Below are 20,753 nucleotides of genomic sequence, written 5' to 3' on the forward strand. Positions count from 1 at the left end.
GTGTCCCTGCCTCAAGCGGGGGGCTGCCCGACTGCTTTGCACTGTGCTCCCTCGTGGCCGCCGGCCGCTGCTGCCTACAACACAAGAGTGGAAGGGTGAGGTGGCTGCTGCACCTCCCCTCCCCCGGCACCCAGCAGGAGGTGACGCCGAGGGGCTTCTGGGAGACAGTCTGGACCTCCCCTGAGCAGCTGCTGGGGCTTGGGTGAGTGTCCGACCGTGTGATTCGCACCCCCCCCAGCCCCGCCCACAGCCACCACTTCTGCCCTATGCTGGGCAAGGGGCAGCCCCATCCCCCACGACGCTATGGTGAGGGGCAGCAGGCTGCAGCAGGGGAGGAGGCCACATGTGAAGCCCCCTCCCACCGCAGTATCCGCCACAGGGGAGGCGAAGGGGCTTCCTGGACCTGAGAGGGGCCTGGCCTGGCCCCTGGGAGCATGTGCAGTGATGGTGCTGGGTGAGTGTACTGCTTGGGGGGGACAGGGGCTCTCCCCTGGCCCCGCCCCGCATCCCAACCCTCTGCCCTAGCCCTGAACCTCTCCCACACCCCAAAGCCCTCATCCCCAGCCAGAGCCCTCATCCCCCCACACTCCATCCCACTGCCCTAGCCCATAGCTCTCTCCCACAGCCCAAACACTTCAGCCCCACCCCAGAGCCCGCACCCCCAGCCAGTGCCCTCATACCCCCACATTATGCAATCGGGAAACTGTTAAACACTTACTGTTTCCAGTCCATTTTAACATTATTTTAAAAATATATATATCCGCTTACGAGGCAGGTCAGGGGTGGGACTTGGACCCGTTCTGGGCACCACCAAAAATTATACAAACCTGCCGCCCCTGTCTGCAATGGAAGGCAGCAGATGAAATGGAGTAAGGCTCAGGGGTCCTGTGAAAGGTACAATGGCACCATGGTATAGAGGGCAAAGGAAAGTGCCCAGGAGTCAGTGCCCCAGGTACAGAGAGTGGCGAGACAGATGGCATCTTGGCACAGGACTGGGTGCCAGAAGACCAAGACCCTGTTCCTAGTGTAATTCACCTGTTTTTATGCTTCATCATCTTATTTTTTTAAAAGTAGAGATAAAGGGAGAGCAGTAAAAGAGTTCTGTGGGAACATCTGTATTTCCCTATACGTGCAGGGAGCAGAGAAACTACAAGGACTCCGCAGAAGTGTTGTTAGTAGCTACTGAGCAGGTTTAAAGAACAGGAGGACTTGCGGCACCTTAGAGACTAACAAATTTATTTGAGCATAAGCTTTCGTGAGCTACAGCTCACTTCATCGGATGCATTCAGTGGAAAATACAGCTGCTTGAAGCTAGTATAGACACCACCATTAAGGATGGCCAATCAGCGCTCAAGAGGTGGGGATAAGGATTGGAGAAAGTTTTATAGTGGGTTTAGACAGAGAGTGGACAGCAACAAGAACATGATTCCTGTTAGGATCTTAAGCCAATTACATCTTGGCTCCAGGTGAGCCTCATTCCAGTCTCTATTTCATAGGGAAGTCCTTGTAAAAATAGCATATGATCCCCTGGGTGCATTTTACAGACCTAGAGAGAGCATTGAGTGGGGATTTTTGATGTCCTTTAGAGCAGTGTTTCCCAAAGTTGGAGGTGTGACCTCCTACCCCCCAGCAGGGGAGTGTGTGTGTGTGTGTAAGACTAGCTGAGAATGGGGGCATGGAACAGTGGCAGTGTAAGTTTCCCCTGGGCTGCCCTGCTAACAAAGTTGGGTTGAAGGGTTGTGCAAATACTTTTTTTTTTTTTAAAATGTTGACTCAGCTATTAAAAATTTGGGAACTGCTGCCTTGGAGGCTGCTGGGGCTATGGATGTTAGATTTAGCTATTAGCTAGTTGTTTAAATTGGGATTCTCTCATAACTAATGAGGCTCAGAACAGAGGCAAAGCTCAATCAGAAGAGGGTCTGTAAATCTCTGATCTGATTTACATGGGATTATACGGGGAGGGGTAATGCCCTCTAGAGTGGGACTGGAGCCCAGTCGAAATCTGGGGGCTAGACATTTTATGTGCTGATGTCTCCTATCTGTGACATTTTAGCGACAGGCAAGACTTTCTGTCTGACCAAACTGTGAAAAGTGAGACATCCATTTGCAGGAGACTGACTACCACTAGCTAAAAGGATTCAGAGTTTGCTGGCAAGACACAAATGTTTGGATATGACCTGATGCTGCACTTTTCATGCTGGTTACAACTGAAGACATCAGGGGGCACACATTACATGGGAGGCTATCATACAAGCTAGGCAATTGTCTTTTAAGAAGGTCAGAGGAGAAAAGGTGCACGCACACACACACTTACATATCCTAAAATAAATGAGAGTGACTATTCTGCTGAGAGCTCTAAAAGGATAGACGTTGCACATGCAGTAAAAAGTATCTGAAATGCTATGTGGGAGAAATAGACCGGTTTAAAAAAAAGTATTTATAGCATCATGTAAAATACATTTGTCTGTCTGACAAACAGTATACTAAGCAGTCGCATAGTATTCTTTCTCTGAAGGCAGTGCAGTGGCTTCCTGCTTTGTGTTTAAATGGTCACAGGTTCAAATCTTAGCTAGTTCCTCACAGATGTGGTAAAAATTCTCTGCTCTGCTGCATGCTTATGACCTTGGGCAAGTCAGTTAGGTCTCTGTATTCTGCATTTGTAAAATGTGGGTTAATAGCATTGCCCTACCTCACAAGGGTGTGGGTGTTCTGAATATAAGTACGGTAAAGATGTGAGGGGCTTAGACCCTGTGGTAAGACGGTCCATGTGTAAGTATCTTCAATAAGTAGAAGGTGATAGGGGGAGCTAATACTAAAAACTAAATTCAGGGTTTAAATACAACAGTCCTGGGTTTGCTCTGAAAAGCCACAGCCCTAGCCTGTGCTTCCCAAATAGTTAAGCAGAAGCCCTGAAAAGGAAGAGTAAGAGCAGTTGTAATCAGCTCTCATAGCCCAATTAAATTAGCTTTACCACAGGCTCCCAGTGTCACCTTACAGTGTGTTATATTTCTGACCCATTTTATTGTCAGATGTGCTCAGCACCTGTGACTCCCATTGACTTCAGCACTCTGAAAATCAGGCCATGTAATTAAGGGTCTCACTTTAGGCCATCAAGTATGAACATGTAGGCCTTAGTCTCTTGAGTGCTTCAGTCTGCCCATCTGTGAGACTGGGATAGTAATATTTCTCTATCAATCAGGGTGACTAAGGCTTCATTAAGATTTGTGAGGTGCTCAGGTACAGCAGTGAAAATGATTATAGAAATGCCTTTAAATTAGAGCTGGTCAAAAAATGTCAGTTTTCATGGGAAATTTTAAAAAAATCATGGGAAGAAATAATTAATAGAGAAGGAAAAAAATTGTTCTTTTACAAAGTAGTTTTTGATTAAAATGTTCAGATTTTGGTAAAAAATAAAATAAAAATTCAGTTTCAGGTTACAAATCCTGAACATGTTTGCGGCAAAATGAAAAATTTTCACAAGAAAACAAGCAAGCAAACAAAAAATGCTTATGGTTTTTGGTTTTTCAACTGAAAAACTGGACCAAAATGAAAATGTTGTGAAAATATTCATTTTAATCAAAAGGCCATCTGTTGTCTAATGTTTTGATGGCCAAAAATTTCAGCCAACTCTACTGAAATATTTATCCTTTTATATCACAGAAGACAATGAGACAACCATGTACGACCAGAACAAGGAACATAGTGACTTATAGTGGGGAAAGCAGCTGATTGCAGGTGTTTATTGTCCTTCATCTCCATTTAGGAGGGATACAAGCCCAAAATATGGGAACGTTAGATTACAGGAAATGGAGCTCTTTTGAAAAGAGCATCAGTAAGGGCCAGATTTTTAGAGGTGCTTACTGGGATTTTCAAAGGTGTTTAAGCAGGTTAGGTGCCTTAACTTCCATGAAGTAGGTGCTTATCCTGCTTAGATGCTTTTGAAAATTCCACTGGGTCCCTACCTGAATCTTTAGGAACCTAAATTCTTTGAAAATCTGGCCTGTACTGCCTTGGGATCTGAAACACAAGTCCTGGTTATGTAAGGGGTTCTGATGGGCAGAACCTTGAGCCTGCATAGTATCCTGCTGCTGTCAGGGCTTCACAGTGATACATGGATCTGCCTGCTGAACTCATTTAAAGGATCAGGGTTTTGCTTATTTTAAAAAGTTTTATCATGCACTTTTTTACAATAGTCTTTGCTTGTAGTGAAAGGAAGAATGCAGTCTGTGATTGACTGACTGATTACTGCTAAGTACTCACTGTGATTGAAAGGTTTACTTCTGACAAAATACAAAGGGATCAATAGGGAGAGAGAGCAATATTATAGTATGTTTTTGCTACTGATGTTGGAATTGTTTGGCATATTCTTGCCTTTGTATGGCAAAAATAAGGGCATGTTTGTGTTGTTTTGCATCCTGGTTTGTTTTGTGTGAGAAGAAACAGTTCTGAAAGTTGAAAAGAGAAACAGAAATGGAGAAAGAGGCTGGTTATGCAGTTAAACCACAAGACTAGATGCCAGAGAGGCATTGTAGTCTAGTGGGGTGAACAGCACACTGTGACTCAGCAGCTGTGGCTTCAATTGTTGGCTCTGCCACTGAACTGCTGTGTGACCTTGGTCAAGTCACTTGGACAGACAAAAGTTGGGAGGACAAAAGGTGGGAGGGCAAAGGTGTCTGTTTCTCCCTCTTTTTGTTAAGACTATAAGCTCTTCAGGGCAGGGGCGGCCTCGTACTATGAGTTTGGATGGTGTCTAGCATAATGAGACCCTAGTGCTGGTTGGGGCCTTCAGGGGTAAAATAAATTATAATAATGAATCAGTAGATCTGAGCTCTGGCCCTGCTTTAGCTAGGTGCTGAAACTTTAAGTGTGTGAGCAGTCTGATAGACTTCAACAGCACTACTCTCAAGCTTAAGGTTGCTGAATTGGAGCCTATGTTCCTTGCTCCACCACAACCTTTGGGTAGGTTACTAATGTAAAGCCATGACATTGGGTGCCTGTCCTGCAGCACTTATTCACAGGACAAGGGTTTCTCCTAGTCCTAAATAGCTGGTAATGGTGCATGAAGGCACAGAAATATCAGGAGACCTGATCCATGTCTCAAGCAGCCTGTGGTCACTGTCAGGCCCAGTGCTGACTAGTATGGGTAATAGTAATGCCACTGATTTCCGTTGGACTATTCAGGGTATTTCGCACTACACGTGTTACTAAACACTTGCAGGCTTTAGCCCAAAGCGTCCGTTCCTGGCCCCAGCAAAATAGGTGGAAATTTTGTCATTAATTTGAATGGAAACAGGCTTCGGCACCCCAAAAGGCAAATAATGATGTCAGCAAGCAATAGATAAATGTGGAGCCAGAGCAGAGCGTTTCCAGCTAGACAGGTCTGAAGTTAAACACTTTTTTAAGGCTGAGCACGAAGCACAAGCAGAGAGCCCTGTCGCATGGGTTAGCGATGGGGAGTTGGGCACATGGGTTTGGAGGAAGGTTTTGAAGGCGAGGGGAGAGGGTGTAGAATTCTTTTCATTTTGGCTCAGATTTCTATTGCATCTTAGATTGGGCAATGATCATATACTGTAACCTTTAGTTTTGAGAGCGGAAATAGTTGTAAGTGGATTTCACAGCATTTGATGCCGAATTCATGTAACTCAGCCAAATAGGTATCGATATAATCACTATTAATTTGTATCACCGTAGCTCCTATAGGCCTCAACAGCGGTTGGGACCTTGTTGTGCTAGGTGCTGCACAAATCCAAAGTAAGAGATGGTCCGAGTTCACATGCTAAATAGACAAAATTCTCAAAAGTTGGGAGGGGAAACTGAGGCAGACTGATGAGAAGATGACTTTTTCACACCCCTGACCAACATAGTTATGCCGGCAGAAGTCTGTAGTGTAGACCTGACTTAGTCTCTCACTCTTTTTTTTTTTTTTCAGTAGCACAAAATGAATTTCTCAAAAGTTAAATGACTAAGTAAACAAATATGGAGCTATTTACTTACGATGGTTATAGAAGTGCTGAGGTTTAATAGGGAATTTTATATTCACTGTTCACATCTGCAATCCTGATGTGCTGGGGGGAAAAAAGACTATTTCTTTTATTTGTTCCAGCCTAGCCAATAAATCAGGATGCTAATAATTCCTCTCTGAAGTTACCCCTCTGCAGAGTCCCAAGACAGCAGAGTCACTGTTCTCTCCAGTCCCCACACAGCAGAGTCCTGATATCAGCATGGTAAACACTGGGTATCAGAAAAACAAACTTTTTTTTCTAGGAGAGGGAGAAAAAAAAAAAAGACATTAGCAAATGTTGTCTTCCCTCAGATTGAAAATAACACCTAGGAGCGCAAGCTGAAGTTGCAGCTGTGGTTGAGGCTTTTATTTATTTTATTTTTTTATCCTCTTCTGGGAGTTCAGACAGACAATGTGTCAGCGTGATAAGCTGTCTTTTGGAGAGAGCGGCTTCTCTTTTTTTTATTCTTTTTCTTTTCTTGAGGCATTTTAGTCATTCCTTCGAGAACACATAGCTCATTTGGATAAAAGCCTCCACGGTGACATCCGGAGCCCAAATGCACAAAGTTGTTTGTTTCAAAGGAATAATCTGGGAGAATTTATTGAACTGACAACCCCCCATGCCTCCCTTGTAAATTAATGAAATGGATGTTCTATGGCACTCGTTAAAAAGTCATAAATCCTATCGCTCTCCCTTTTATTGCTTCAAAGGTTGGTTGTTTGTTTTTTAAGACATGTTTTAGTCCGGAAGGTAGAAATGCTTCAGAAACTCTGTCTGCTCCCCTTAGAGTCTTCATTCTCAGATGCAAGGTACTCAATTTTAGACAGGAGCCAATGTGGTCTGACAAACTGAGGCTGCCCTGGGAACATAGGCATGACTAGAGGTTTAGGAGTTTGGTCTTAATTGAGGGTTAGATCCGACACCCAATGAGAGTCTTTCAACTGACTTCCATGGAAGCTGGATTTGGCCCTAAGGCCAGAGTTACAAATGTATTTAGATGCTGAAAGATGCAGATAGGCGCCTAGAGGGATTTATGTATTAGGTACCCTAACCTACTTAGGTGTTTTTGTAAATCATACTAGAAGCCTAAATTTGCTTCTCATTATAAAATTACTCTGCACTTAATGGTAGCTGAATACCTCAAAATCCTTTGTCTCTCCTGATTGAATAAGCCTTGTAGTATCCCTTTGGAATTGCTAAATGTTTTTTATCCCCATTTTGTCAGGATGCATGCTTAATCTTGCCTAGTAAATCAGTGGCAGAATTGCAAATAGAATTCAGGAGTCCTAGCTCTAACACTACATCACACTCTTTCCTTCATGACTTAAATTATTGGCTTTAATGAGGGGTAGTGCAAAACCACTGACTAATGCCCATTAAGTGCTGACCTTCAGTAATCCTGTTGTCTCTGTGGTACTATTGTGGTAAGCACAAATGGGAAATAGGATGGGACCACCAAACTCACTGCACTTGTGATGGCAGCCTGGGTCTGAACCTGGACGTGAGAGGCTAATACACTAACTCACAAAGCCACTAAAACCTGATATTTTGGGGGCCCACTCTTCCTCCAAAACAGTGGGCAGTTGCATATTGCCTTTCCCTTTATTCAGGACTCGCCGCCTCTGGAAATGGTACTTCCAGGAAGAGCACTATTGTGCCAAATGAGCTGGGTTAGGGTTGCCGTTTCCAAAGACCGTTGCCCCGATTAGTGGGAAATGCCTTGTCCTATGCACTGTCCACCCGGTCACACCCAGCATTTGCTCATCCCAGACTGACAGGGAGCCATGGACAGGGGAAGCACTGGATTGGCTCTTGCCCTGTGAGCACGCTGCAATCAGAGGTGTGATTGCAGCTTGAGGAGGTGTAACTGCACTAGTTTTAATCTAGTTACCATAGTGGAAATAGCAGCGGTGCTGTCTGTGTAAGCCTGCCAGGACCCTGGGTATGTACTAGCATTGCTAGCCTGTGCTATGGCATCGTCACTACTATTCACTTCATGTGGTGGGATCCAGGTAGTGGTGGATTAATGCATGGGCCCACAGGACCCGTGCCCAGGGGCCCCAGCCAATTTGGGGGCCTCCACAGGAGCACCAGAACCTGTGTAGAAGGGAGAGAGGGGTTCCACCGGCGTTGGAACTGTGGCCCCACACCCTGCTCCTCTTCCCTCTGGGGCCATGTCCGCTGCTCCTCCTCTTTCCCCCAGGGCCACGTCCCCTGACCAGGCTGGAAGCCAGAGCCAGGCTGTGGTAAGCGCCGCCAAGGCAGCCACTGTGGGGATGCCTGGATCCTCTACCTGCCCTGAGCAGGGGGCTGTGGTGCCCAAGACCAGCCCGTGTCCCTGCCACTGGGGCATGCTGCTCATGTCAGGTGGAGGCTCCAGGGCTCTCCACAGCAGCCTGGGCTCCCAGGGCGGCTCTTACCACAGACTGGCTCCAGTTTCTGGCCTACCTCAGCCCCCCACCGAGAAGAGGCTGGCATTGCTAGCAGGGGCTTCACGATGGTGGAGCTGGTCACCCAGCAGCAGGCACGGCCCTCCTGCTTATAAAAGTGGTGTGTATGGATGGGAATGGCACCCCTGGCCCTCCCAGTTCTGGGGTGTGGGAGGTCCAAATGTTCCTTGTGCCCAGGGCCCCAATTCATCTTAATCTGCCTCTGGGTCCAGGTGGCTCCTTACTAGCCAGGGCAGGAAAATCTTTTTGTGGAGCAACAGGGAGTGAGGAAGAGGAGAATAAAAGGGGAAAATGGAGAACTAGTGGGGAAAAGTGTTCGAGGGAAACAGCCCTCTGCCCTGGTTTGCTGACAACCTATTCTTGTTCTCAGATCATCCATTCTGGAACCTGTTCTCTAGCTCTGATTACTCATGGAAAGGTCTGGTAACATCGGGGGATACCTACAACTATCCTCCTCTTTGTCCATGTGTCTATGGCTAATATCTCAAATGATTATTTTTTACTTATTGTTAGACTATCGGAAAAGGTTTCAGATCTTCCTTTTAAAAAAATAACAGTAATAATAAATGACGATATTATATAACTGCTGTTGACATTTCTAGAATTGGAATTGGTCAAACAGTAGGTGATGCTCTTAATTTTATGTCAATATTGGACCAACACCCCACATGATTAAAAAAATACAAAAAAAAAAAAAAATCATGGCCCCAACGTAACATTTGCAAATGATCACATTGTTCACAAAGGCTGTAGCTGATATCTCTTCCCCCCCTGCACCACAACCCTCTGTGTGTTTTGTCTAGTTAGATAGTGAGCTCTTTTGGGGGCAGGGATTGTCTCTAATTCTGTTTGGACAGTCCCTAATGGAATGGGACATTGATGTTGGTTTGGGTCCCTAGGCACTACCACAATACAAATATTAATAATAAAACTTGGCCAGTAGCCCTGATGGCTGATTCATCAGCCCCTGAAATAGCATCATTGGCCATATTCGCCCAAGGAAAGTCTTGCAAATATTTCCCATCTGTAGATTCTTTGGTGGTAGCAATGTTGGGAGCCCTGGTTTGGATGGTATGCCAGCTTCTATATACATTTTTAATCCTGTCAATTAGACCTGCTGAGAACAGGCTAAATGCTGGCTAAAACAGCTGTTGGCCCCTCTGTATATTGTGATTAAGGCTGCGAGTTTGTCACAGAGGTCATGGAAGTCACGGATTCCGTGACTTTCCGTGACCTCCGTAGCAGCCCGTGTGGCTGGCTCCAGTGTTGCCCAACCAGCTCAGGCAGCCCCATGGCCAGTCGCACTGGCTGCTGCTGGGGCAGTCTCAGGCCACTCCGTCTCCCCCCAGCAGCAGAAGGAATTTGGGTGTGGGGCTCAGGGCTGCGGGGTGGGGCACAGGAGAGGGTGAGGGCTCTGCTTACCTTGGGAGGGCTCCCTGGAAGTGGTGACATGTCCCTCCCTCAGCTCCTAGCTCTGTGTGCTGCCTCCGCCCACAGGCACAACCCCCACAGCTCCTATTGGCCGTGGTTCCCAGCCAATGGGAGCTGCGGAGCTGGCAGCATGTGGAACTAGGAGCTTAGGGAGGTACATGTTGCCACTTCCGAGAAGCCAGGTAGGGAGCCTGCCAGCCCCACCAACTCTCCCCACACCTCCTCCCAGCACCAGCGGGGGTCCTGGGCTACTCCCATCCGAGCATGTGCGGAGCCCCCCAGGCCCACCCGCAGCACTTCCAAGATTTAGTTAGGGGTATAGTACAAGTCATGGACAGGTCACGGGCTGTGAATTTTTGTTTACTGCCTGTGACCTGTCCATGACTTTTACTAAAAATACCCGTGATTAAAATGTAGCCTTAATCATGATCAATGGAACAGGAGTCAGAGGGCAGTTGTATTAATTTAGATTCACTAAATTGGCAAAGGTGTTAACATAACCCTGTCACTGTCCAACATTAAACAGTGTTAAACAAGGTCCAGGGTTAGGTGTAGAGAGACCTCAGCCTACTTAGTACCATGGGTTTCAGAGTAGCAACGGGCTTTGTTGCAGGGATAGGTTCCTGGGTTAGTGGTTTTGTTGTGTGGTTGCTGGTGAGTATTTGCTTCAACCGGTGAGCCAAGAACTTGAGTGTAAGGCATCCAGCCATTAGAGAGACACCAGAAAGTGTTATGAGAGTGCAGTGGCACCCAGGTCATATGAGGTGAGTACACAAAAGGGACGAGTGATCCAAAGGAAGAGGAGATGCCTAGGAGCCAGCAGACACAACATCCACAGGGAGCCGACAAAGATCATCACAGAATGGAGAGGCAGAGAGCCGTCTGGAGGCCAAACACACAGGGAGACTCCAGAGAGAGAGAGAGTTAGCTAGACATGGAGACAGATGATGTGGGGGGAAAGAGAGAGCTCATTCCTGGTGTGGTCACCGGTAGAGGCGATCAAGCTGTATCATACTATATAACTCAGCTATGTGCTAGCAACCTCTGGCCGAAGGGACACTGGGTAGGGATCTGGGCGTCATTTTTGTTTTTAATGTTTACATTAAAATGTTTTGTAAAATAGGGAAGATGTATCAGTGAAACTGGAGTCAGAGGGCCATGTTCCCCAGAGAGCCTCTTATTGAGGGAACAGGTGGGAGTTAGGCTGGGAGCAACTCAGCTGCATATTACACTTGTTCAGCTTACCCTGTATTCAGCTTCACTTCATTACTAATGACACCCTCTGCAGTAGAGCTCCCATGACTAATACCATTGGTGCGGAGCCAGTGTTCACAAGAGTGGGAGATATTTAGAAAATTTATCTAGTGTAGGCAGGGGCTAGGCCACAGGGAAGACTAATAGCCTTCCGGTTAAGGCATAGGATTGACTGGTTGACTGTATCTGATTACCAAGACTTTGAGATATGTGAATGCAAGGTGCTACTGAAGTGCAAAACATTATTATTTTAAAGCAGCAAGGTTTAGCTTTCTCTCTTTCTGTTTCTTCTTGCTTCAGGCTTGAAATGCACCCTATTTGACTGAACTGTGCACTGCAAGCTGGGCTGCAGGAAACAGAAAGGCTTAAGTGTATTTAACTTGTATCAGAAATGGATAGAAACAAGGATTGGGATGATGCCATTGATGTGCATTTAAGCTCTTCCTTTGAAACCACAAATGCTGATTTCTTTCTTTCTTTTTTTCCTTTAAGTCATACCACATTATCCCTGCAAAAAGTAGTTTGTGGCATTTCTTAAGAATCAACTAGAATTAAGGACTGGCTGTAAATACCATAAAGATAAAGGGTGGATTCTGATGCCTGGCTCAAGGGAGTCATTGCAGAGTGCTGGGGGTTTCTTCCATTTATTCTTCTCTCACGGTGTCTTGCAAGGAGTGATTGTGAGAATATGGGAGGGAGCAGGAAGGACGGGGGGGAAAAAATGCAGACCAATTTGCATGGAATGTAACATGTTGTTACAGATTAGCCCACAGTGAGTGCAACAGGATAGCAGGATCCTTATTGAATAAATGAGATTAGGTGGTGGAAGTAGGGTGAATTTCTTATCATTGCACATGGGTTATTTGACAATTGCGTTTTAAGTCTTCCCAGTGAAAAATGCATTTAGCATGGAGGGAAAAAATGTACTTTAATACACATACTCAAATGGAAGGGATTGTACTAAATATCTGACTCTTCCTACCAATTAGCTTTTGAATGCTAAAGCCACACCATGGTAAGTACCAAAAACTGAGTGTGCTCTCAACAGTTGAGATGTCTCCACTGAATGTGGGCTTTATGTGCATCCATGACTTTTTTCAAAAAAAGAAAAGACAACTAAGCAAATAAAATAGAAACTATCACCTTTCTTACTAAATTTTACCCATCATTATAAAAACTCCTACATATTCATGATTGTCACTTAGGGTGCGTCTACACTGCAGCTGGGAACGTGCTTCCCAGAGCGAGTGGCCAGACACATGCTAGCTTTGCATGAGCTTGTGTGGTAAAGATACCAGCGTAGCTCGGGATAGGATGGGTGGTGGCTTGGGCTAGCTGCTGAGTATCTACTCAGGGGGTCCGGGTGGGTTTGTACTCAGATGGCTAGCCTGAGCTGCCACCCTGCTACCCCTATCTACACTGCTATTTTTAGCATGCTAGCTTGAGCAGAGCTAGTGTGTTTCTATCTACTCAAGCTGGGAAGCACGCTCCCAATCACAGTGTAGACATACCCTAAGAGAGGTTAAGACCTAGGGTTGGGACCCAGGAGTCCTGAGTTCAGTACCCTCTTCTGCCACAGACAGTGTTTCTGCGCCTCAATTTCCCACCAGCAAATTGAGGATAACATTTTTCTCCCACCCCTTTGTCTGTCTCATCTATCTACATTATAAGCTTGTTGGGTCAGGGGCTGTCCTTATGATGTGTACATACAGTGCCTACCACAATAGGCCCCGATCTTCTTGGAGGTGCTACTACAATGCAAATAATAATAATAATAATCAGTGCTGGGCCATTGGCAAGGATGAACCTATCTATCTAGGAATATAAAGACTAAAACAGGGTTCAAAAAAGAACTAGATAAATTAATGGAGGATAGGTCCATCAGTGGCTATTAGCCAGGATGGGTGGAGATGGTGTCCTTAACCTCTGTTTGCCAGAAGCTGGGAATGGGCAATAGGGGATGGATCACTTGATGATTACCTGTTCTGTTCATTCCCTCTGGGGCACCTGGCATTGGCCACTGTCGGAAGACAGGATACTGGGCTAGATGGACCTTTGGTCTGACCCAGGATGGCCGTTCTGATAAATATCCCCCATCATCCATGTGCAATATCCTGGACAAACCTCACTAAAATAATCTTAAGAATCTTATGAGCTCATTGGATTAAAAATGCAAATGTTTTTGGTTTATTGTTGTCTTGTGTGTAACTTGTCTAGGAGACATGATTTATTTAAACCTTGGGAAGTCTTGTGAGCTTCAAAAGACTATTTGAAACAATAGGCCAAGACAAGATGAAGTTTTAAAGTTAAATTTGTTTTGCAGGAAATCTCTCGGGGGAGGTGTATGCAAATACACCTACTAAGGTTATGCAAGAACTCAGCCTTTCAAAGCTTCCTTCTGAGCCAGAGGCGGGGACCTTTTGTCGGCTGATTACCTGTTACAGGAGGACAGATAAACCCCCTTCCCGCCCCCAAACTCTATAAAGAAAGGCCTCACCGACTTTCTTTTTTTTTTTTTTGAGCAAAACGAGTGATACACAGGTAACCACCGGAAAACCCCTGAGTGGGGATTGAAGGACGGTTCACTTAGGCAGTCTGTCTTTGCTGGGGAATTCACAGTGTAGGCAGGGAGCTGTGTAGCCTGGAAATACCCCAGTCAGGAGGGAGAGAGATGCATATCTCTGCCCAAGAGAGGTGATGGCTGAGAAACTGGGGATGTTGAGTGGGTGCCCTTGTGGGAGCATAGAGGGGGAATACGGGCACAGTAGTCCTGAACTGTGACAACCCATAGTATTTGGTTTCAGAGTAACAGCCATGTTAGTCTGTATATGCAAAAAGAAAAGGAGTACTTGTGGCACCTCAGAGACTAACCAATTTATTTGAGCATAAGCTTTCGTGAGCTACAGCTCACTTCATCGGATGCATACTGTGGAAAATACAGAAGTTGTTTTTATACACACAGACCATGAAAAAATGGGTGTCTATCACTACAAAAGGTTTTCTCTCTCCCCCACCCCCCACTCTCCTGCTGGTAATAGCTTATCTAAAGTGATCGCTCTCCTTACCATAGTATCTGAACATGCTGCCAGTATTAACATATTTGTCCTCATAACACCTAGGAGAGTTAGGGAAATATGACTATTCCTATTTTACAGATGGAAACTGAGAGACAGAGAATTTTTAAACCTGGGGGCCTAAAGATAGACTCCTACATTCATTGTTAGCTTCTAAATAGCAGTAGCCTGACTATTCAGGGTACTAAACACCACTTCTACTGATTTCAGCACTTCTGAAAATCAGGCCACTTTTAATTAAGAGCCTATAGCTGGATTTGAAATCCTGGTTATAGATACACGAGTTTGAAAATGTTAGCCTAAGTTACTTGTCTGTGGTCACACAGGAATACTAGCAGAGCCAGGAATTGAATCCACATCTCTGGTTTAATACTGTAAACCAGTTAGTGTGTACTCCTACTCCCCAATATGTGACTCAGAACTGCTCACCTGTGCATCATTGGCCCTCTAGTTCTAAGAGAGATTCTCTTTCAGTGCATGCAGTAGGGGCGGTGGCTTTGGAGCTGAAGATGGTGAATTCTATCCTGACTTGCCATGAAGTTCTGAATAGCAGATTAGCACTCTGATTAACATGGATGCAATTACTTCTCACAAAAATGTGGCTTTTTTGCCTGGTCTAAGCTGACTAGGGAAAGCACCTTAACCCACATTAGCCTGAATCAGTTCAGCTAACTGATACTCCTCACCCCATCCCCATAGACAGGTCCTAAAATGCTGATGCAAAAAACATGCTAGCTTTCCTTGCCAATAAAATCAGCAGGATGATGATAATCACAGTCATATGGTCAGTGTCCTTGATCTGAAATTTGTCATAGTGCATTACAGTTCAGAAAATGTTGACTCTGTCTTTCAGCTGGAGTATTAAAGCTGACGACAGACGCCAGCTTTTGCAGCTCCACTGAGGTCTCCAGAGTGAGCAGGAATGTGAACATTCACATTTTTGTCCGCTAATAAAAACTTCCCAACATACTTTTCAGAAAACCTCTTTAATGGTTCTGTTTCCAGTTGTAAAGATCTACTCTGGCTCTTAGCAATGATCAGCAGACTGGATCAGGTGGAACACAAAAATACAATGCTAAATTAGTAATGCTGCCACAGATTTTCTTTGTGACCTCGGAAGTCGCTTAGGCTGGTATTTCCAAAAGCATCTTTGTCAGTTAAGTGCCCAAATCCCAGTGATATTCAATGGGAGCTGGGTGCCTAATTCCCTTATCTTCCTTTGTACCTCCACTTCCCATCTGTACAATAGGAAAGATATTTCTTCCTTTGTCTTGTCTATTTAGATTAGGGCAGTGGCTATCTGAGGCTGTGTATAGCACCTAGCGTAACAGGGCACCAGTTTAGGTTCTAGTACTACAATGAATAGAGATCTGTTAGTAACTGAAAACCATTTCAAGAGAAGTGGCTTTAGATGCTTACAAGCTGAATTGGCAAAGCATTAAGAAAGCATATTGCAAATAGGACTTTGCCATCTCTGTCATCTATGAGAAAGGGTTTTGCTTGATATCCCTTGAGAAGGCACCTGGGCCATATCCATGGGGAGAGGCTGGGGGGTAGGGAGGTACGGAGTACTTGTGGCACCAAAGAAACTAACAAATTTATTTGAGCATAAACTTTCGTGAGCATAGATTATCCTTTGAATACTCACGAAAGCTTATGCTCAAATAAATTTGTTAGTCTCTTAGGTGCCACAAGTCCTCCTTTTCTTTCTTCAAACAATGAGTTAGTTGTGGCCTTTGTCCTTCAGCTTTGCAGTTAGTGTTTGTGTCAAGCAGGGCCCCTAAAGCATCACTTGATTAAATATTATAATGTTGTCTCATTTGGAATAAGAGAATCCTTTTTCTTCTTAGGCCCATTCCTTCTTCATATTGAGTTTGATAGACTGTTTCAAAGGATAATCTATGACACTATGATGTAATGCTATATGAGGAAATCAGAGCTCTATTCCTGAATGCTGTTCTCCAGCCCACTCTTGCACACAAAGAGACCTCAAGATATTAATCCAACAGAAGGTGTCAAAACACAACTGAGCTACAATGATATACATTGCTAGAAACTCTCTCCTGTGCTATGTTTCCTAACCTTGGTCACTTGGATGCTGTGACAAAATGAACTATGTAGTGCCACCGAGGCAGATTTATAGAATGTCTAACTATCTGCAATACATATCTCTTGAAGCATAAATATTCCAGGGGAAAAAAACAAAACTGTGCTTTCCAAGCAGTTGTTTTTAGTATCTTGAACTTTATACTTTTTTGATGGCAACTGAGAGACATAGCCCTACATTGAGACATAGCCCTACATTAACATGAACTAGGTACCTTTTAGAGCAGGGTTTCTCAACCTGTGGGTCAGGATCCAAAATTGGGTTGCCAGAATGTTTCAGAGGGTCATGTGGCAGACCCTGTCTCATGGGACCGGCTCCCTGCTCCAGGCACTGCAACCTCTGGGGTCCCAGCGTCACTCAGGTTTGGCCCAGCCATCATTCTGATGGGAGTCCGGGTAGGCCAAATTTGAGTGAGTGCCACTGCAACCCTGTGAGCCAGGTCACAACTCCACTCACACACATTTGGTCCATTTAGTGGGGTGAGTCCAGATCTGAGTGGCATGCAACCCTGGAGGTTGCAATGCCGGGTGCAGAGAGCCAAGCCCAGCCAGCCCCACAGCACAGGAGCTGCCACTGTGGGGAGAGTGCCGGGCAGGACCCAAGCCCCCGGGGTGGCAGGACCCAACTGAAACCACCCCAGGGGCTCCACCCTCAGACTGTTTACTGGGTCGTGATAGGCCATAAACATTTACAAGTGGGTCCTGAGCCTAAAAAGGTTGAGAACCACTGTTTTAGAGTGTGCCAGAAGGGGCAGTTAGAGAGCAACACCATAGGAGGCATTATAAATCTCACACTTTGCAAGCACTGTATGGACACTCTTAAATCGGTTTGAGTGTCTGATATTGATTTTAACTTAATTTGGTTTGTTACTGAAGCAAGCAAAATCATTGTAGTTAAATTGATGCAATTTCTGTGTATTGAGTGGGCCACAGAAAGGTTTTCATAAGTGACTTGTAAAGGGAGGGAAAAGAGTGAGTATATACCCTTTTTTGGCTTCTTGATGTCCCTTTCATTTACGATCTACAATCCTAAATCCAAATCAACCTAAACTTTGGGCTGTTTGGAATAAGGATCTTAATTTTATGGTTTTGTCCCGCTTTTAATTACTTTTAACTTTCCGCCAGATCCTCACAGAGGGAACCTTGGATAGATCATCCAAAGGGCTGGTCGGAAGGGTGGTAGTCTTTAAGGCACTGACTAGCCTATGACTTAGGAAACCTGGGACATGAGTATCCCTCCTCTGCCACTGACTTCCTGTATGACCTTGGGCAAGTCACTTAGCCTCCAGTCACCATCTGTAAAATACTTCTGTACCTTAAAAGATTGTGAAGTGCTTAAATCCTACCATAATGGGGAGCCATAGAAGTACCTTAGCTAGATCCTGGCAGCATTTTTGCATTGCAGAATTTACAAACTCCCTGTCAAAAGATATTTGTAGCATCTGCACTGAATGCATGAGAGATTGGATCAGCCTCTTTCGTTGTTCCAACCATGAATAAAGTTCAGGCAGAGATTCACAAATGAGAGCAAGCTGCCACTTCTGCTCATTAGGGCTCTATCTTGGTAAAACTGAAGCCAATGAAAAGTTTGCCTTTGACCTCACTGTAACCAGTATTTAGCTGCTAACGGAATGTGTTTCTTTCTCATACATTGTGCTACGAATAGTTCTTTCTCTTTGCCCTTTCAACACAGCTTAGTTCAGTGCACTATTATTATAACCATCTGAGTTTAGCCACTAAATTTTATTTATTATAAGAGCTAACATCAATTATGGATCTGTGGCTAGTCATCAGAGCTTTGTATTGATTCCCTTGCAAGTCTGGCCTCCTGAGCAGTGCAAAGCAGCAGCCTACTTACTCCATTAGCCTAACAATACTTCCCTGTTTCTCTATTGTCGCTAGGCATGTAGTGCATAGCAGCTGATCAATGTTTCCTAATGGGCTTGCACAAACAGGCTAGCCTAGGTGTCGCTTAATACCCCACTTGCTTTTTTACAGCCTCCTTCAGCAGGAGAAATTCAAGTGTCCCCGTTGTAATGTACATGGAACAGATTCACCTGTGCATGAGAATTTGATTTCATCCTGTTTTTTGGCAGATTTTGTCCCCCTCTTCGTAATCTTCTCCCTGAAACATTCTGTACAATAAAGCTGCTCTTGCACATATCTTTCATTACCATGCATGTCTCATGCAAAACCTCATTTTCATTCAAGAAGAAAAAGGTCTGTCAGCTTGTTTAACTGTGCAGAAAACACCAAACAAGAAATAAAGCCCAATTAAGAATAACGGGAAGAAAGAAGTTCAATCTAACTGTTTTTTTTTTTTTAAGTCAGTGGCTTAGTCAGTTCCCTTTGTACGTCCTTGCAAACATGCCACACAAATGTACCAGCCCAGGTACAAAATCTGCTCATCTCACTTTTACCACAACAACGGCAATGAAGTCCAGTGGCTAGAGCACTAGACTGGTCCTTGGGAAACCTGGCTTCTATTTCCACACCATCACTGATCTTGCTGCATGACCCTGGCCAAATCTCTGTGCCTGTTTTCCCCTCCCAACCTTTGCATGTCTTGTCTAATTAGATTATGTGCTCTTTGAGGCAGGGCCTCTCTCTTGCTATGTGTTTGCACAGCACTTAGCATAATAGAGTCCTGATTGCTTGCAGTTGGGATCTTCAGGAGCTACTGTAATACAAGCAATAAAGAAAATGCTAATATTCTTTGTGCCTGTCAAACCTATTCCTTGCCCTTAGCTGCTAGAATTTTACCAGGCTGTTATATAACAGTAGCATCCTGGCACACAAGGCTGGAGGAATAGCTCCCTTCTCAGTGTGCTTCGGAGATCCTAAGGGCTGGATTTTGCCATTCTCACTCAGGCCGAGTAGTATCTTACTCTGTGAGTAGTTCCACTGAAAACAACAGGACTACTAGTGGAGTAAGCAAGGCTGGCTTTAGGGATGGTTACTGTGGGCGACCGCCCAGGGTGCCGTGCTTGCGGTGCGTGTGTGTGAGAGGGTGCCATCAAGAGAGTGTCACAATAACAGACTCCTGCCACCCCCCCACCCCAGTTCCGTCCCCCACCCCTGTTCATCTCACAGCTGAGCTCCATCCCCCAAACCCTGCCCCGCTCCCAGCCTTGTCCAGGGCATCATTTTAGGTAAGGCCGGCCCTGGGAGTAAGGCAGTAATTGACCTGACCGAGGATGACAGAATTTGGCCCTAACTTTTGGAGATGTAACCACGGAAAAAGTCAGGGTTGTTTAGGGACCTGATTAAACTGCTCCCTAATCTGAGCCCCTTGTTGATGACTGTGCGTGATACTGGAGGCCAGACCTATATGCTCCTTCTCATCCTGTAGCATGAAAGGATGGAGTTTGTAGCCACTGGATGAATCCCTTCAAGAATCTAAGTGGCATGCTCCCAGCAGGAGAGACATGGTACAAAACATAAGGGGCTTGATTCAATCCAGGTTGCCAGGTCCCTGATAAATCCTTCTGGAGTGGGGATGCACATTTTACAGTGACTTGCCCTGGTCTCTTAAAGTCACCTCAGGCTTACCTGGACTGAGTGCTGGTGCTAGCCAGCTCTTACTCCTGTCCCATCTCATTCAGGCATTGAATGTTCAGCATCTCATATTGGGTTGGATGAAGTGGGAGAGAGGATTGGGTGCCATCAGCATTCTGAAAGCGCCACAGGCCACACCTCTTCCCTAGCCCCATCTACATATTGAACAGAGGAGACAAGATGGCACCCTGTTAAAACCAACGCCAACTTGTAATAGAACATATAGCACAAGCTGAACTGGCCGAATATATTATATGGTATAATTTAGCCGTTCGACTGTGGGATCCCCAAATGCTTTACCTATACTAATGGATTAAGCCTCATAATACACCCTTGAGGTAAATATTATTACCCTCTGGGAGACATGGGGCTGCTCATTTATGAATACTGTATGTTGACTTGGCTATTGGGACATTTACTGCATGAATATATTAGTTTAGTTTGATTGGGATGTGTACCCCACACAGGCTCTGAATGGGTTAATATGGGCTTGAGAAACCAATGAACAGACCGGGGCTGTACCTGGAGAGTAGGCCAGAGATGGTGAGATGGTAATTAGAGATGGTGCCCCACTAGGGGGGAACTGGTTGTGATGACAAAGGCAGGAAGTTTCGAGCAAAAGGGGGTTGGAAGGAGAAACTCTGTGGGATGAGCAAATAGAGAGACCAAAAGGGCCAAGCAAGAGGGGAGATTAAGTCCTGGAATGCTCCCCGGAGTAGAGGAGGCTGGAAGCAGTCAGGAGTGATGTACTGCGGCCACTGGAATGGAGCAGGCTGTGGTGGAAGGCCCTGACAAAAGGGCAGAAAGCAGACTTGCAGGGAGGGAGCCCTGCAAGGATTTAATTGAGAAGGAAGTAAGGTCAGGCCCAAGTGGGTTTT

At 45.3% G+C, this 20,753-nt stretch overlaps 1 long non-coding RNA gene across 1 annotated transcript in view; it reads left to right on the top strand.

Annotated features, from left to right (window-relative positions):
- The first annotated feature begins 336 nt into the window (after positions 1-336).
- LOC122463072 overlaps positions 337-20,753 on the top strand; it is a 100,977-nt gene continuing 80,560 nt past the window's right edge. The window contains exon 1 of the long non-coding RNA XR_006286052.1: positions 337-454. This is a non-coding gene — a long non-coding RNA (uncharacterized LOC122463072). The remainder of the gene's footprint in view (positions 455-20,753) is intronic.

Source organism: Chelonia mydas, chromosome 15 (genome assembly GCF_015237465.2).
Source record: "Chelonia mydas isolate rCheMyd1 chromosome 15, rCheMyd1.pri.v2, whole genome shotgun sequence".
Lineage (NCBI taxonomy): Eukaryota > Metazoa > Chordata > Testudines > Cheloniidae > Chelonia > Chelonia mydas.